Genomic DNA, 19,320 nt, shown 5'->3' with positions numbered 1-19,320 from the left:
ATAAATCCAAGTAAAATATAATTATAATGTATAATAATGGGTTGGGTAGAATTGAGGAGAAAAATTAAATAATGGTTATTTTTATGATTGTTGGTCGAATTTGTATCCAGGGGAATGCAACTGCTCTGACATCCTGAGGGTTCACTGTCACAGGATCGTAATCCCAGCCTTGGTCCATGCGTGGCCAAGCAATGAAACATTGATATATGGTGATCTGATGAAGGGAGTGTTAATCCAATCCACAGTTGTCCTTGTCCAGGCTTAGTGAAACGACCCAAGTCTTTCGCTCTATGTATTAATGAAAGACCTTGCCGTAAATCTGCATTTTCAAAATTTGACTAATTTAAGTATTCCCTTTAATTAATTTAATTTGCTATGGGTTTTGCATGAAAATTGAATTAAAATACTACTTTAATCAAATGTTAGTTACTCCGACCCTTATTATGATATTGTGCGTGTTATGGAATGTGTAACCAAGGCATATGATTAATAACTCCCTTTTTGTGGAATATAATTAGAGATGTTCCACTCCGCTTAAGATTCAATTCTTTTGTAGCGCTTCAATATTGCCTATTGAGGTAGAAAAATAAATAAATGTTGATTCGAGATACAATGTTGTTGAGGTGTTGCGACATTTGTCATTAAGAGTTAAAATTATTTGCATTATTCAAACTAACGCTAAAAATCAAAACCAAAAATTATATTTCAGAGAAACACGAATTGTTATTGTTTAAGATATTTGAAGTTATGGTATATCTCTTATCAATTTAGATATTGAGTGTTAATATTTCATCCAAACCTAACTCGAATTAAAATAACTTAAAATATTATTGTTAGTGTTTTATGTTACATTCAATTTCATGCTATGCAAAAAATATTAATACGCTAATTAATAATAAAATCAACAGAAAGGATAAAATTAATAAAAATAAATTTAGGTATACCTAAAGAATTTAATTCCCAAATTTTAATTAAGAAGTTTGGAAAACGATACTTTGAAACGTACGGTTTTGGAAATTTAAGCCTTTGTTCCACTTTGAAAAAAATATATGTGGTTTTGAACTAATATAAATAACCACTTTTTAAGAGGTGTGAAATATGTTGCATATACATCAACTTTATTCTCGTTGTGTGCAACTTAACCCTAATAATAATAATAAAGGTTGTTTGTTGGTGAATTATGAACGTTTATTTGGGTGTGTAGATTGAGCATTGCAGAGATTGGTAGTGTAATTTAATTAGACATCCTGCAAGTAGAGAAAAGTGAAAGAAGCTTTTAAAATTAACTTCAAACAATATAATTGCAGGCATCTCATTTCGCTTTAATCCATATACACTTAGAAACCCTATAAAAGATATTATTAGGCTCGACTTTAGCGCAGTTGGTAGAGCGGAGGACCGTAGTTGGAGTACAAATCTGAGCTGAAATCCTTAGGTCGCTGGTTTGAATCCGGCAGGTCGGATTTCTTTTGTTTATTTAAGCTTTGCTTTGTTCTACTTTGAAGAGTTAAACGCAAAACTCAACGCTGTTGCCAGGGATCAAACCCGGGTCTCTAGCATGACAAGCGGGAATTCTTACCACTATACTACAACGACTTGTACAACACATGCATCCGAGCAGACCCAATCCAATGTGGCGCGCCATGGTACGGTGCGTGTGGCCATATGATTTCATTTTATTATATTACTTTATGATGTAAACATTCAAGACCCATTTATATTCATATTTACATTCAATGGATTAATATAATGGATGGGACACCTTCAACAAACTAAAAGTACATTTATAAATCCAAGTATAATATAATTATAATGTATAATAATGCGTTGGGTAGAATTGAGGAGAAAAATTAAATAATGGTTATTTTTATGATTGTTGGTCGAATTTGTATCCAGGGGACTGCAACTGCTCTGCCTTCCTGGGGGTTCACTGTCACAGGATCGTAATCCCAGCCTTGGTCCATGCGTGGCCAAGCAATGAAACATTGATATATGGTGAACTGATGAAGGGAGTGTTAATCCAATCCACAGTTGTCCTTGTCCAGGCTTAGTGAAACGACCCAAGTCTTTCGCTCTATGTATTAATGAAAGACCTTGCCTTAAATCTGCATTTTCAAAATTTGACTAATTTAAGTATTCCCTTTAATTAATTTAATTTGCTATGGGTTTTGCATGCAAATTGAATTAAAATACTACTTTAATCAAATGTTAGTTACTCCGACCCTTATTATGATATTGTGCGTGTTGTGGAATGTGTAACCAAGGCATATGATTAATAACTCCCTTTTTGTGGAATATAATTAGAGATGTTCCACTCCGCTTAAGATTCAATTCTTTTATAGCGCTTCAATATTGCCTATTGAGGTAGAAAAATAAATAAAGGTTGATTCGAGATACAATGTTGTTGAGGTGTTGCGACATTTGTCATTAAGAGTTAAAATTATTTGCATTATTCAAACTAACGCTAAAAATCAAAACCAAAAATTATATTTCAGAGAAACACGAATTGTTATTGTTTAAGATATTTGAAGTTATGGTATATCTCATATCAATTCAGATATTGAGTGTTAATATTTCATCCAAACCTAACTCGAATTAAAATAACTTAAAATATTATTGTTAGTGTTTTATGTTACATTCAATTTCATGCTATGCAAAAAATATTAATACGCTAATTAATAATAAAATCAACAGAAAGGATAAAATTAATAAAAATAAATTTAGGTATACCTAAAGAATTTAATTCCCAAATTTTAATTAAGAAGTTTGGAAAACGATACTTTGAAACGTACGGTTTTGGAAATTTAAGCCTTTGTTCCACTTTGAAAAAAATATATGTGGTTTTGAACTAATATAAATAACCACTTTTTAAGAGGTGTGAAATATGTTGCATATACATCAACTTTATTCTCGTTGTGTGCAACTTAACCATAATAATAATAATAAAGGTTGTTTGTTGGTGAATTATGAACGTTTATTTGGGTGTGTAGATTGAGCATTGCAGAGATTGGTAGTGTAATTTAATTAGACATCCTGCAAGTAGAGAAAAGTGAAAGAAGCTTTTAAAATTAACTTCAAACAATATAATTGCAGGCATCTCATTTCGCTTTAATCCATATACACTTAGAAATCCGAAAAAGGGTATTATTAGCCCCGACTTTAGCACAGTTGGTAGAGCGGAGGACTGTAGTTGGAGTACTAATCTGAGCTGAAATCCATAGGTCGCTGGTTTGAATCCGGCAGGTTGGATTTCTTTTGTTTATTTAAGCTTTGCTTTGTTCTACTTTGAAGAGTTAAACGCAAAAACTCAACGCCGTTGCCGAGGATCAAACCCGGGTCTCCCGCGTGACAAGCGAGGATACTCACCACTATACTACAACGACTTGTGCGACGCATGCATCCGTGTAGACCCAATCCAATGTGGCGCGCCATGGTACGGTGCGTGTGGCCATATGATTTCATTTTATTATATTACTTTATGATGTAAACATTCAAGACCCATTTATATTCATATTTACATTCAATGGATTAATATAATGGACGGGACACCTTCAACAAACTAAAAGTACATTTATAAATCCAAGAAAAATATAATTATAATGTATAATAACGGGTTGGTTAGAATTGAGGAGAAAAATTAAATAATGGTTATTTTTATGATTGTTGGTCTAATTTGTATCCAGGGGACTGCAACTGCTCTGCCTTCCTGAGGGTTCACTGTCACAGGATCGTAATCCCAGCCTTGGTCCATGCGTGGCCAAGCAATGAAACATTGATATATGGTGAACTGATGAAGGGAGTGTTAATCCAATCCACAGTTGTCCTTGTCCAGGCTTAGTGAAACGACCCAAGTCTTTCGCTCTATGTATTATTGAAAGACCTTGCCTTAAATCTGCATTTTCAAAATTTGACTAATTTAAGTATTCCCTTTAATTAATTTAATTTGCTATGTGTTTTGCATGCAAATTAAATTAAAATACTACTTTAATCAAATGTTAGTTACTCCGACCCTTATTATGATATTGCGCGTGTTGTGGAATGTGTAACCAAGGCATGTGATTAATAACTCCCTTTTTGTGGAATATAATTAGATATGTTCCACTCCGCTTAAGATTCAATTCTTTTATAGCGCTTCAATGTTGCCTATTGAGGTAGAAAAATAAATAAAGGTTGATTCGAGAAACAATGTTGTTGAGGTGTTGCGACATTTGTCATTAAGAGTTAAAATTATTTGCATTATTCAAACTAACGCTAAAAATCAAAACCAAAAATTATATTTCAGAGAAACACGAATTGTTATTGGTTAAGCTATTTGAAGTTATGTTATATCTCATATCAATTTAGATATTGAGTGTTAATATTTCATCCAAATCCAACTCGAACTAAAATAACTTAAAATATTATTGTTAGTGTTTTATGTTACTTTAAATTTCATGTTATGCACAAATATTAATACGCTAATTAATAATAAAATCAATAGAAAGGATAACATTAATAAAAATAAATTTATGTATACGTAATGAAATTAATTCTCAAATTTTAATTAAGAAGTTTGGAAAACGATACTTTGAAACGTACGGTTTTGGTAATTAAAGCCTTTGTTCCACTTTGAAAAAAATATATGTAGTTTTGAACTAATATAAATAACCACTTTTTAGGAGGTGTGAAATATGTTGCATATGCATCAACATTATTCTCGTTGTGTGCAACTTAACCCTAATAATAATAATTAAGGTTGTTTGTTGGTGAATTATGAATTTTTATTTGGGTGTGTAGATTGAGCATTGCAGAGATTGGTAGTGTAATTTAATTAGACATCCTGCAAGTAGAGAAAAGTGAAAGAATCTTTTAAAATTAACTTCAAACAATATAATTGCAGGCATCTCATTACGCTTTAATCCATATACACTTAGAAACCCATAAAGGGTATTATTAGCCCCGACTTTAGCTCAGTTGGTATAGCGTAGGATCATTTCGCTTTAATCCATATACACTTAAAAACCCTATAAAGGGTATTATTATCCCGTCTTTAGCTCGGTTGGAATAGCGGAGGATTGTAGTTGGAGTACTAATTTGAGCTGAAATCCTTAGGTCGCTGGATAGCGGAGGATTGTTGTTGGATTACTAATTTGAGCTGAAATTCTTAGGTTGCTTGTTCGAATTCGGCAGGTCGGATTTCTTTTGTTTGATTAAGCTTTGCTTTGTTCTACTTTGAAGAGTTTAAAGGCAAAACTAAACGCTATTGCCAAGGATCAAACCCGGGTCTCTCGCGTGACAAGCTTGGATACTCACCACTATACTACAACAACTTGTGTAACGCATGCATCCGAGCAGACCCAATCCAATGTGGCGCGCCATGGTACAGTGCGTGTGGCCATATGATTTTATTTTATTATATTACTTTATGATGTAAACATTCAAGACCCATTTATATTCATATTTACATTCAATGGATTACTATAATGGACCGGACACCTTCAACAAACTAAAAGTACATTTATAAATCCAAGTAAAATATAATTATATATAATGTATAATAACGGGTTGGGAAGAATTGAGGAGTAAAATTAAATAATGGTTATTTTTATGATTGTTGGTCGAATTTGTATCCAGGGGACTACAACAACTCTGCCTTCCTGAGGGTTCACTTTCACAGGATCGTAATCCCAGCCTTGGTCCATGCATGGCCAAGCAATGAAACATTGATATTTGGTGAAATGATGAAGGGAGTGTTAATCTAATCCACAGTTTTCCTGGTCCAGGCTTAGCTTAGTGAAACGACCCAAGTCTTTCGATCTATGTATTTTTGAAAGACCTTGCCTTATATCTGCATTTTCAAAATTTGACTAATTTACGGACTCCCTTTAATTAATTTAATTTGCTATGTGTTTTGCATGCAAATTAAATTAAAATACTACTTTAATCAAATGTTAGTAACTCCGACACTTATTATGATATTGTGCGTGTTGTGGAATCTTAATCCAAGGCATGTGATTAATAACTCCCTTTTTGTGGAATATAATTAGAGATGTTCCACTCCGCTTAAGATTCAATTCTTTTATAGCGCTTAAATATTGCCTATTGAGGTAGAAAAATAAATAAAGGTTGATACGAGAAACAATTTTGTTGAGGTGCTGTGACATTTGTCATTAAGAGTTAAAATTATTTGCGTTATTCAAACTAACGCTAAAAATCAAAACCAAAAATTATATTTCAGAGAAACACGAATTGTTATTGGTTAAGATATTTGAAGTTATAGTATATCTCATATCAATTCAGATATTGAGTGTTTACATTTCATCCAAACCCAACTCGAACTAAAATAACTTAAAATATTATTGTTAGTGTTTTATGTTACTTTCAATTTCATGTTATGCAAAAATATTAATACGCTAATTAATAATAAAATCAATAGAAAGGATACAATTAATAAAAATAAATTTAGGTATACCTAAAGAAATTAATTCTCAAATTTCAATTAAGAAGTTTGGAAAACTTTACTTTGAAACGTACGATTTTGGTAATTAAAGCCTTTGTTCCACATTGAAAAAAATATATGTAGTTTTGAACTAATATAAATAACCACTTTTTAAGAGGTGTGAAATATGTTGCATATGCATCAACATTATTCTCGTGGTGTGCAACTTAACCCTAATAATAATAATAAAGGTTGTTTGTTGGTGAATTATGAATGTTTATTTGGGTGTGTAGATTGAGCATTGCAGATATTGGTAGTGTAATTTAATTAGACATCCTGCAAGTAGAGAAAAGTGAAAGAAGCTTTTAAAATTAACTTCAAACAATATAATTGCAGGCATCTCATTTCGCTTTAATTCATATACACTTAGAAACCCTATAAAGGATATTATTAGCCCCGACTTTAGCTCAGTTGTTGAGATGAAATCCTTAGGTCGTTGGATCGAATCTAGCATGTCGGATGTCTATTGTTTGATTACGCTTTGCTTTGTTCTACTTGGAAGAGTTAAAAGCAAAAACTTAACGCCATTGCCGGGGATCGAACCCGGGTCTCCCGGGTGACATGCAAGGATACTCAGCACTATACTACAACGACTTGTGCAACACATGCATCCGAGCAGACCCAATCCAATGTGGCGCGCCATGGTACGGTGCGTGTGGCCATATGATTTCATTTTGTTATATTACTTTATGATGTAAACATTCAAGACCCATTTATATTCATATTTACATTCAATGGATTAATATAATGGACCGGACACCTTCAACAAACTAAAAGTACATTTATAAATCCAAGTAAAATATAATTATAATGTATAATAACGGGATGGGTATAATTGAGGAGTAAAATTAAATAATGGTTATTTTTATGATTGTTGGTCGAATTTGTATCCATGGGACTGCAACTGCTCTGCCTTCCTGAGGGTTCACAGTCACAGGATCATAATCCCAGCCTTGGTCCATGCATGGCCAAGCAATGAAACATTGATATATGGTGAACTGATGAAGGGAGTGTTAATCTAATCCACAGTTGTCCTTGTCCAGGCTTAGTGAAACGACCGAAGTCTTTCGCTCTATGTATTATTGAAAGACCTTGCCATAAATATGCATTTTCAAAATTTGACTAATTTAAGGATTCCCTTTAATTAATTTAATTTGCTATGTGTTTTTCTTGCAAATTAAATTAAAATACTACTTTAATCAAATGTTAATTACTCCGACCCATATTATGATATTGTGTGTGTTGTGGAATGTTTAACCAAGGCATGTGATTAATAACTCCCTTTTTGTGGAAGATAATTAGAGATGTTCCACTCCGCTTAATATTCAATTCTTTTAAAGCGCTTCAATATTGCCTATTGAGGGAGAAAAATAAATAAAGGTTGATTCGAGAAACAATGTTCTTGAGGTGCTGCGACATTTGTCATTAAGAGTTAAAATTATTTGCATTATTCAAACTAACGCTAAAAATCAAAACCAAAAATTATATTTCAGAGAAACACGAAATGTTATTGGTTAAGATATATGAAGTTATGGTATATCTCATATCAATTCAGATATTGAGTGTTAATATTTCATCCAAACCCAACTCGAACTAAAATAACTTAAAATATTATTGTTAGTGTTTTATGTTACTTTCAATTTCATGTTATGCAAAAATATTAATACGCTAATTAATCATAAAATCAATAGAAAGGATAAAATTAATAAAAATAAATTTAGGTATACCTAAAGAAATTAATTCTCAAATTTTAATTAAGAAGTTTGGAAAACGATACTTTGAAACGTACGGTTTTGGTAATTAAAGCCTTTGTTCTACTTTGAAAAAAATATATGTAGTTTTGAACTAATATAAATAACCCCTTTTTAAGAGTTGTGAAATATGTTGCATATGAATCAACTTTATTCTCGTTGTGTGCAACTTAACCCTAATAATAATAATAAAGGTTGTTTGTTGGTGAATTATGAATGTTTATTTGGGTGTGTAGATTGAGCATTGCAGAGATTGGTAGTGTAATTTAATTAGACATCCTGCAAGTAGAGAAAAGTGAAAGAAGCTTTTAAAATTAACTTGAAACAATATAATTGCAGGCATCTCATTTCGCTTTAATCCATATACACTTAGAAAGCGGAGGACTGTAGTTGGAGTACTTATTTGAGCTGAAATCCTTAGGTCGGATTTCTTTTGTTTGATTAAGCTTTGGTTTGTTCTACTTTGAAGAGTTAAAAGCAAAAACTCTTAAACGCCGTTGCCGGGGATCGAACCCGGGTTTCCCGCGTGACAGACAGGGACACTCACCACTATACTACAACAACTTGTGCAATGCATCCATCCGAGCAGACCCAATCCAATGTGGCGCGCCATGGTACGAGGCGTGTGGCCATATGATTTCATTTTATTATATTACTTTATGATGTAAACATTCAAAACCCATTTATATTCATATTTACATTCAATGAATTAATATAATGGACCGGACACCTTCAACAAACTAAAAGTACATTTATAAATCCATGTAAAATATAATTATAATGTATAATAACGGGTTGGGTAGAATTGAGGAGCAAATATAAATAATGGTTATTGTTGGTCCCAATAGGGTGGTAAAAGTCTAGAGGGGGGGGGGGGGGGGGGTGTATAGACTTTTAAACTTTTTCACAATAAATAACTCTTTGGTAATTTCAACTCGAAATAACAAGTAAATAGAGAAGTAATTAAATTGAAATGCACAACGGATTAAATAAGTGTAAAGAGTTATGCCCAGTCAATAATTTGAATCACATGCATGTGTAGGATAAGCTCAGATGAGGTGTAAGGATGACATGAATATCTTGAATATTTAAAGGAGATGGTGCACTCAATATTTAACAATAATATTCAAGACTATAAATAAGATTTCGTATCACGTCGATCGTATGATAAAAGTCAGATGCAACACGTCAAACTTGCTTAGAATAATTCGAGAGTTAAGCTCGGAAAGTTTGAGTTACATGCATACGTGAAAACACGCTAAACCCGAAAGATTAAGATTAACAGTGAATAGTAAACGGGTTAGTCGGATAAGATAGATAGATAGAGCGAATTATGTTAGTGCGGTATGTAAATGAGAGAAGCAATTTATAGTGGTTCGAAAGTGGCGTAATCTTCCTAGTCCACTTTACTCCATTCACTTCTAGGAGTAATTCACTATTTTCCACACACAGTTACAATAGTGAATAAGTGCTACACAAGCACTTCTTCCGAATGTCTTGCACACAACTACACCCAACTCTGAGTGTCTCGCACACAGCTACACTCAACTCTGAGTATTTCGCACACAGCTATACTCAACGCCAACTAAGTATTTTGCACACAGCTACACTTAGCAACTACGAGTGTTTTGCGCACAGCTACACTCACTAGAGTATTTTGCACACAGCTATACTCTTCTAACAATTACAAATACAAAGGTAATTGTATCTCTCTCCAACTATTTTTGAGACTATTCAGACTAAGTCTCTAAAGAATATTTTAGCACTTGCACTTGTTCACTTCGTATCTCGTGTGTATTCACCTCTCTTCTTTCTTCAAGTCTTCATGGCCTTTTTATAGATAACCAAATATATCCGTTGGAGTGGGATAATTTGATATTTGAATTTTGAATCTTCATAGCCTGATATTGTTGACAATGGTAGATCTTCAATATGATTTGATTGTCCCTGACAAGATAATATTTTATCTCAACTTGTTTTTCAAGTGATTTCTTTAAAATATTATTATTATTGTCAATTTTGGATTCTTGTGGCATGTGGGTTGATTCAAAATAAATTCCTTCGAATTTATCCATTTTCTGATCATCTTGCTTCTTTGCCACATTTTGCTTTTCAGAAGACACATTGTGCTCCTTTGGAATATTGTGCTTGTTTGACTTCGGCACTTCTTGCTTGTTTGACTTGAACATTGTGCTTTTCTGATTAGGTCACATTGTGCTCCTTGAGACACATCGTGCTCCTTTTGGAACATTGTGCTCCTTTGGAACATTGTGCTCCTTTGGAACATTGTGCTCCTTTCAGACATCGTGCTCTTTTCAGACATTGTACTCCTTTTGCATCGTGCTCCTTTCAGACATTGTGCTCCTTTGGCACATCTTACTCTTTTTTTTTTTAAAAAAAAAAAAACATCGTGCTCCTTGTCTGAATTCTTGACTTGTAAAAAATGGGTCATTAAGGGGGATTGATCTCAGGTATGATCATTTTATGTAAGGACTTCTACCATTTCGCCGTTAGGCTCATCAAGTCATTCATTACAACGCCATTCCATTATGCTTTTATCTCGGATGAATACTTGTAGGACCAAAATTAATTTTGTTCTTCATATGGTAGATTTCCTTTAACTCGATATACTGCATTATGATGCTTGTTACTCCGATATGATCCTTATTATGATATTGTGCCTGTTGTGGAATGTTTAAACAAGCGATGTGATTAATAACTCCCTTTTTGTGGACTATAATTAGAGATGTTCCACCCCGCTTAACATTCAATTCTTTTATGTCTATTGCTGGCCACTCAAAGTGAACGTCATGTCACTGTACTGTTGGACCTCCGACCCTGATCGAGGAGAGGCCAATGATCTCAGAATGCATATTGTAGCTGATCAGATATATTTTGTTGTTGTTGCGGGCAAATGGTTGGTTGGAAATATATACTACCTCATGATGAAGCATAGCTTTGGTTTAGTCAAGTTTCAAGTCACTAAGAAGACTCAGCAGTTGGCAGTTATTAAAGTGGTTGATCATTAACAGTTTCTAGCAAGGGCTTATTTGTTATTTCCCATAGTTAGTTAACAAAGCTGTTAGTCTGTTAGCTTCAAGTGAGGCCTCATACTTAAGCCTCGTTTTCTCTTTCTTGTAAACTCTTGTTCTTCTTCTTCTTTTCAATACTTTTTTTTTTTTGAATGCTACTAGCTCTATTACAATGTAGTATCTGTTCATATACTTTCTCAACCTACTGAAACACAAAGAGCTAATAACGCCTCCATTGAGGCTCGAACTCACAATCTCCCAAATGAAAGTCCAACCCGGGTACCATTGGACCACATAGTCCTGGTCTTCTTTTCAATACAATCTCTCTCAAAATGTTCGAATGAATGCGCAGAGCACATTTCGTTTGTGGTGGATAGAACCCCCTTTTCTTCCTTTCCAGTATAATTCGAGTGTGTTCATCATGGTATCAGAGCGGTCGAGGAGCTACGCTGCGGCAGTGGTTATGGAATCCGAAGATAATGGCAATCCCGGCAGACAACACACGCCGGAGACACTTCTAGTCAAATTCCGATTCAGAATCCTCAGAACTAGCGCGTCGATGAGTTCGATGACCCCTTTTACCTGCATGTTATAGAAAATCCCAACCTCAGTCTTGGTTCCCCCCCCCCCCCCCCCCTCATTGAAATCAATTATGCCTCTTGGAGTAGAGCGATGAGAATCGCGTTGGAGGTCAAGAACAAGTTCTTTTTTGTTAACGGGGCAGCACCAATTCCAGACGAAATCGATCCTAGAATTGGGACCTGGAGGAGATGCAATCGAATAGTCTGTTCTTGGATCCTGAGATCCGTGAGCCCTAGTATTGCAGAGAGCATCTTGTACTTCGATAAAGCCACAGACATATGGGATGCATTGCGAAAGAGGTATTCCCAATCCGACCCTCATATGATTTCTGATATTCAAAATGAAATTTTTAAGAATGTCCAAGGAAGAATGTCTGTGAACGAGTATTTTACCAAGAGTAATGCCCTATGGCAACAATTGAATGCTTTAAGGCCCTTATTGCTCTGTGAGTGTATTCCTAGTTGTTCTTGTACCTTGATGACTAGGATGCAGAAGCAGAGAGAAGATGATCAAATAATCCGATTCTTGGAGGGTTTAAATGAAGAGTATGAGACAATCAAATCTGGAGTTCTTGTAATGGATACAATTACAGATATGGAAAAAGTCTTAAATATGACATTGAAGGATGAGAGAAAAACCAAAGGAGCCTTTATTCAATGGTCCAATGATTTTATCTAGTCCAATGCCATTCAAGGCACTCAAACTCAGTTAGATGAAGATCAGTCCCAAATGGCAACAGTGGCCTTTAACAACAAGAAGAAATTCTCTAACAATAGTGGAAAGAATGTCCCCAAGTGCACTTATTGTGGGATGAGTGGACACACTATAGAGAAGTGTTACAAAAAGAATGGTTACCCCCCTGGATGGGTACCAGGTTTTAAGTCCAGGAGTAGGCAACCTCAAGACTTCCAACAATCATCAGGCTCATCTGTGAATCAAATATCTGATACTGGGTTGTCTACTGACCAGTTTCAGAAGTTGCTCACCATTTTGCAGAACCAAAGCCATGGTTCAACTAATGCAGCTAGCAGTTGCTCAATCTGGAGCCATACCTGGATTTGGAGAGAACATGGAAGTCCACACTAAAGGTACCTTTATTCCTGATGTTTCTATTAATGCTGCTCTAAACACTCATACAGTTTGGATATTAGACTCGGGGGCCACAGACCATATTACATGCTCTTTACAATATTTTGATAAATGCTGCAAGATTAATGGAATTTCTGTTAAATTGCCAAATGGTGAAGTTGTAAGTGTCACACACAGGGGGCATGTTAAACTTGATAAGGGACTGCTATTAGAAAATGTTCTGTATATTCTTTCCTTTACCTTCAATATCATATCTGTCAGTAGATTGGCCAAACAGTCAGGATGTAGGCTTGTGATGGATGCTGATTATTGTGCAATTCAGGGGCCTCTTGGAACCATGGGTGGTTTTTCTAAGGAAAGAAATGGATTGTACTTGGTTCAGACTCCCCATATGAAGAAGCAGTTTCAATCCTTAGATAAGAGTAGCTATCAATGTAATAGTTTGACAATACAGTTGTGGCACAATAGACTGGGGCACTATCCCATTAATAAAATCTCTCTTTTGAATGGAATTAAATCTGATTCCTTGCAGTTACAGAAACAATGTATTTTTAAATGTGATGTTTGTCACTTAGCTAAACACAAGAGGCCTGCATTTCCTGTTAGCACAACTAGAGCTCAGCAAAGTTTTGAACTAATCCATATGGATGTGTGTGGGGTCCTTTCCCTGTTGCTACTCTTGAGGGTGAACACTACTTTCTAAGCATTGTTGATGATTACAGTAGGTTCACCTGGTTGTATATGTTGAGAAATAAGTCACAAGTCAAGTCTTCTTTTCAAAGATTCTATAACTATGTTTCTACACAATTTTCTGCCAAGATTAAAACAGTAAGGACTGACAATGGGACTGAATTCATAATGGATGCCTTCTATGATGAAAAGGGGATGGTGCATCAAAAATCTTGTGTCTATACTCTTCAACAAAATGGGTTTGTGGAGAGAAAACATCAGCATATACTGAAGATAGCCAGGTCATTGAGGTTCCAATCAGGTCTGCCCCTGGAGTTTTGGGGGCATTGTGTGTTGCATGCCTCCTATCTTATAAACAGACTCCCCACAGATGTTCTTGATGGAAGCTATCCCTTGAAATTGATGACTGGGAATGAAATGGATTACACACAGCTCAGAACCTTTGGGTGTTTATGTTTTGCTACTACCATTTCTCAAGGAAGAAATAAGATGGGGCCTAGAGCTAGAAAGGCCATCTTTATAGGCTATCCAGCTGATAAAAAGGGGTATATGTTGTATGATCTTGCTGACAAACTTATTTTTGTTTCCAGAGATGTGAAGTTCTATGAGCAGGCTTTCCCTTTTAAAGACCAAGATTGTCCACATGCACCCACTCCTGCAAGTGAACTTTGTAATCCTACTTTGCCTCTTATTCCTGTCTCAATTGAAGAACAAGCCATGCCCACTTCTCTGGAACACACAAGGAGCCCCATAGATGATGAGTGCATGACAGAAAATGTTCACTCTCCTGACTCCAGAAGTGGAAATAGCCCTGAAAGAGATACTGGCTCAGATGCCTTGCTTTTCCAGTGGTATGGGTGAATCAAATGGTGAGGAGGCCTCAATTTCAACTGATAACACTCACTCCCCAGAGCGTCATGACAATCAACAACAGCCTAGAAGGTCCACAAGGTCAAGGGCTGTTCCTCACAGGCTCAATGACTATTATTGCCAGCTGATGATAGGAGAAAGGACTGGTAAAAGATGTTCTCCCCATCCTATAGAGAATTTTATTACTCATGAAAATTTGTCTCCTGAACATAGGACATATATTTTGTCTGTTACATCAATTAGTGAGCCACAATCCTATCATGAAGCCATTCAAAGTGATGAATGGAAGAAAGCTATGCAGGCTGAAATAGATGCTTTGAATCAGACTAACACTTGGATTTTGACTGAGTTACCCAAAGGAAAAACAGCTATAGGCTGTAGATGGGTGTATAAGGTGAAGCACAGGGCAGATGGGACAGTGGAAAGGTATAAGGCCAGGCTAGTTGCAAAAGGCTATACACAACAAATGGGGGTGGATTACATGGAAACATTTTCCCCAGTGGCCAGGATGACCACCATCAAGACCTTTCTGGCCATAGTAGTTGCCAAGGGATGGGATATTCAACAACTTGATATAAAACAATGCCTTTTTGCATGGTGATTTGGATGAGGAGGTCTATATGGACCTACCCCCAGGCTTTTAGAATGGTAAGCCTAATCAGGTCTGCAAGTTATTAAAATCTCTGGTCTAAGGCAAGCCAATAGACAGTGGAACTCCAAAGTCACAAATGAATAATTCCTTGCAAGGAGATGGAGATGGTTTCAAGCAATCCTTGGCTGATCCAAATTCAATTAAGGGATAATCCTAATTTTTTTTGAATGCTACTAGCTCTATTACATTGTAATATCTGTTCATATACTTTCTCAACCTACTGAAACACAAAGAGCTAATAACGCCTCTATCGAGGCTCAAACTTACAACCTTCCAAATGGAAGTCCAACCCTGGTACCATTAGACCACATAGTCCTAGTAATTCAGTAGTCAATTCGTAATTTAATTCCTTAAATTCTTGAAAATTCAATAGTCGGGGACTAGTAATTCACTAGTCAACTCTAAAGTCAAAGTTGTACCTTGAGCTTTGTAAGGAGTTCCCTTGTTCCCTTACACCTCTTCATGTTAGTAAGGGTATTCTTGACTTTTCACCTTGTGTTAGTATTGTAAGCTAACCTAGTAAGAACACCCTCATTTCTCTCCTTACACTTTCCAAATTCTAGCTCCACCTTCTCTCTAAAAAGGTAGATAGCTTTTCTTCCAAGCCAAGTTGAAGCTTTGTCAAAACCTCAAGAGTTGTCTCCAAGATTCTACCTTTCATACATTTGGGCATCTAGGAGGGTAAGATCCATGTTCATCTTGTGTTTTTAGTGTTTTCTTAGGTGTCTTTTCTTAAAGATAGAATCTTTATGATCTTTTGGTGTGTTCTTGAAGTGGGTTTGGAATGTGAGCTTTGTTAGGAGCTTGGTGAGGTGTTAAGAGAAGGTTTTTGTCTACAAGAGGTAACACATGCTCTACAAAATCTATTTTTCTTACCTATGTGATGATTTCTTGGATTCTACATGTGTTTTGCTATGAAATGTGAGTGTTTATGCATTGTCTTGTGAAAATGCATATCTAGAGCTTGTTATTAGGGTTCATGTATGCCATTGCTTGGCTATTCCTTTGATTCAAGTCATTTTGTTGCATTTGGTGAGATTTGGCATGTTTTGGACTTGAATTTGAGCTTGGTGTTGAAAATCCCCGAAGGGATTATTTTGGGCACAGGTGCGTACCCGCGGGAACGTGGCTTGTGGGTGTTGGTACCCGCGGGTAGAACCACGGGTAGGGGCCTACCCATGGGTCCACCCGCGGGGTACAATGTATGGTTGTTGGGGGATTTGTTCCCCGTGATTCTTTTGACTCGGTATTTGGTCTTTTGACTTCCCGATGTTCTTTTGTGGAACTATTTGAGTGTCTTCTTGATGTTTCGTATGTCTAGAACTATGTGGTAGGTATCCATGTAGGTTTTGGTGTCTTGAATCGTGCTAAGTGTTTAACATTTGGTTTACCCGTTTGATAAGCAAGCTAGTTCGGTGTTTAAATGCTAGCGTGTGTGTTGTTTGTACCTTCCTATTGGTTGATGATGACTTGTGTTATTCATCGTTGTTGTTGTTGGACTGTGATCTACTCCTTGATTGAGTATGGTTTCATATCTTCATTGTGATCCGTTGATTGATTCCTGTTGTCGTGTGATGTGTGTGTGGCTTTACCTGGATTGCACGATTAGTGCTATGGGACACTAGTTACCAAGGTATTGCAGTGGTCCTCGTGGTGCCATGACGTGATTATGGAGTTTGTGGCCTTTGTGTAAGGTTCACGTGTTTATTTCTAGGATAACATGTGTTATCCAGGGCATGTGTTGCCATGTGCGATCGGTACCCTCGTGTACTATGAAATCGGTGGTTATGTTGGAGGGGGAACGACGGTTCCTGGGGGAATAAGGTTGGACTTGGTGTACAGGGGTCTTGAAGGTAAAGGTTGGAACTAGATATAAGGTTGGGGGTAGCCATAAGGTTAGAACCGGGCATAAGGAAGGCATATCAACTCGTGATGTGTGATGTCACGAGGGCTTGTGTAGCCGTTGTTGTGAGTTCTCTTCTTGTGACGTGTGTAGTCACAAATGCATGTGTTGCCTTGGCATGTGTTTCCATTTGTTGTGTCTTTATTCCTTTGAGTTATGCATGTCGGGTGTTAATCTATTGTGTGATGATAGATTATACCTTGAGACTTCTTGTGAGTCGTTGTTGTTCTTTGTAGTCTTGGGATGTGTTCCCGTGTTCTTGTTGAGAGTTTTTGAGTCTTGTGTTGACTATTACTCTTGGTTTTGGACTTATATATATGTATTCCGTTTCGAAAATGGCTTTACAAACTTATACCTTATCTATGTATGATATTTCACATGTATTGGTGGGTTACCAGCATTATTCGCTGACCGGACGTCATCCCATGTTTTATATGATTCTTTCAGGTGATGCTTAGACGAGTGCGCGGTTTAGTGCCAGCTAGTGTAGCTCACCTCTTATGTCTATGGCCTGTGAGCCAATTGAGACTTAGTACTCTGTTATGTTGGTTTAGATGTTAAACAATGCAGATGTAGCCTGTGCGTTCACCTTTGGGTGAGCGTGGCATAACACCCTGTTTCTTCTATTTTATATATTTCCTCTTTCAGTCTTCCGCTGTGTTTGATGTTTTGGTTTAGATATCTGTATGTTTTAAGGCTTTAAATAGCATGGAATTAGGGGGTGTTACACAGACTCTGCTGAGATAAGAAGGATTAAAGGCATGCTGAATACTCTCTACAAGATAAAGGATCTTTGGAATCTTAACTACTTCTTGGGGATTGAGGCTCTTAGAACTTACAATGGCATTAATCTTTGCCAAAGGAAGTACACTCTAGAGATACTGAAAGAGAGTGGCTTTCTGGATGCCAAGCCAGCAAAAACACCTTGCACACCAGGATCAAAACTCACAAGTTCTGGAGGAATTTTGATTGACAATCGAGAATCCTATAGAAGGTTAGTTGGAAAGCTAATGTACCTTACAAATACAAGGCCTGGCATATCTTATTCTGTGCAGTATCTTAGTCAATATGTGGATAAGCCAAGAGACACTCATTTGATTGCAGCACATAGAGTGATAAGATACCTAAAAGGTTCACCTGGAAAGGGTCTGTATTACTCCTCTAACTCTGAGCTGAAATTGCAAAGTTTTTGTGACTCAAACTGGGCTACTTGTGCTGAGACAAGAAAGTCCATAACAGGTTTCTGTGTTTTCCTTGTGGACTCTCTCATTTCTTAGAAGACAAAGAAACAAGCTACCATATCCAGGTTATCTTCTGAAGCAGAGTACAGGGCCTTAGCTACCACTGTGTGTGAAATTCAATGGCTTCTTTACCTCTTAGTAGATTTGAAGGTCAATAGAAGCACAATCATACCTCTATTATGTGATAATAAGTCTGCAGTGGCCATTGGGGAGAATCATGTTTTCCATGAACGTACTAAACATATTGAAATTGATTGCCATGTTGTTAGGCACAAGGTGCATGAAGGAGTGATTAAATTGATGCATATTCCTTCTCACAAACAAATTGCTGATGGCCTCACTAAGGATCTACCAGTTACCCTCTTTGAGGTTTTCCATTTTAAGCTGGGACTTCAGGACCTTCACTCTCCAGCTTGGGGGGGGGGGGGGGGGGGGGGGGGTGATGAAGCATAGCTTTGGTTTAGTCAAGTTTCAAGTCACTAAGAAGACTCAGCAGTTGGCAGTTATTGAAGTGGTTGATCATTAATAGTTTCTAGCAAGGGCTTATTTGTAATTTCCCATAGTTAGTTAACAAAGCTGTTAGTCTGTTAGCTTCAGGTGAGGCCTCATACTTAAGCCTCGTTTTCTCCTTCTTGTAAACTCTTCTTCTTCTTCTTTTCAATACAATCTCTCTCAGAATGTTCGAATGAATGCACATAGCACATTTCGTTTGTGATGAATAGAACCCCCTCTTCTTCCTTTCCAGTATAATTCGAGTGTGTTCATCACCTCATCTCCCTCTCTCTCCCTCTCATTGTGCATCCCCAAGACGAGCTTTGCTTGTTTGCTGCTGCTGATAACAGGTTGTATTATGTGTTTTCCTGAGACGGGATCGGAATCTGCACATTACGATAGCAAAAAGTATAAAGATGGCAATCTCTTTCATAACATACATACAGATTGCAGATTCTCCTTTTTCCCAATTCTTCTCTTTGATAACAACATTACCATAGCAAAAACTTTGCACTTAGAAGCTAAGGATGACAGTAGGTT

Source organism: Ipomoea nil, unplaced genomic scaffold (genome assembly GCF_001879475.1).
Source record: "Ipomoea nil cultivar Tokyo-kokei standard unplaced genomic scaffold, Asagao_1.1 scaffold3056, whole genome shotgun sequence".
Taxonomy (NCBI): Eukaryota; Viridiplantae; Streptophyta; class Magnoliopsida; order Solanales; family Convolvulaceae; genus Ipomoea; species Ipomoea nil.
The sequence above is the reverse complement of the archived record's forward strand: the minus strand, read 5'-3'. Positions refer to the sequence as shown.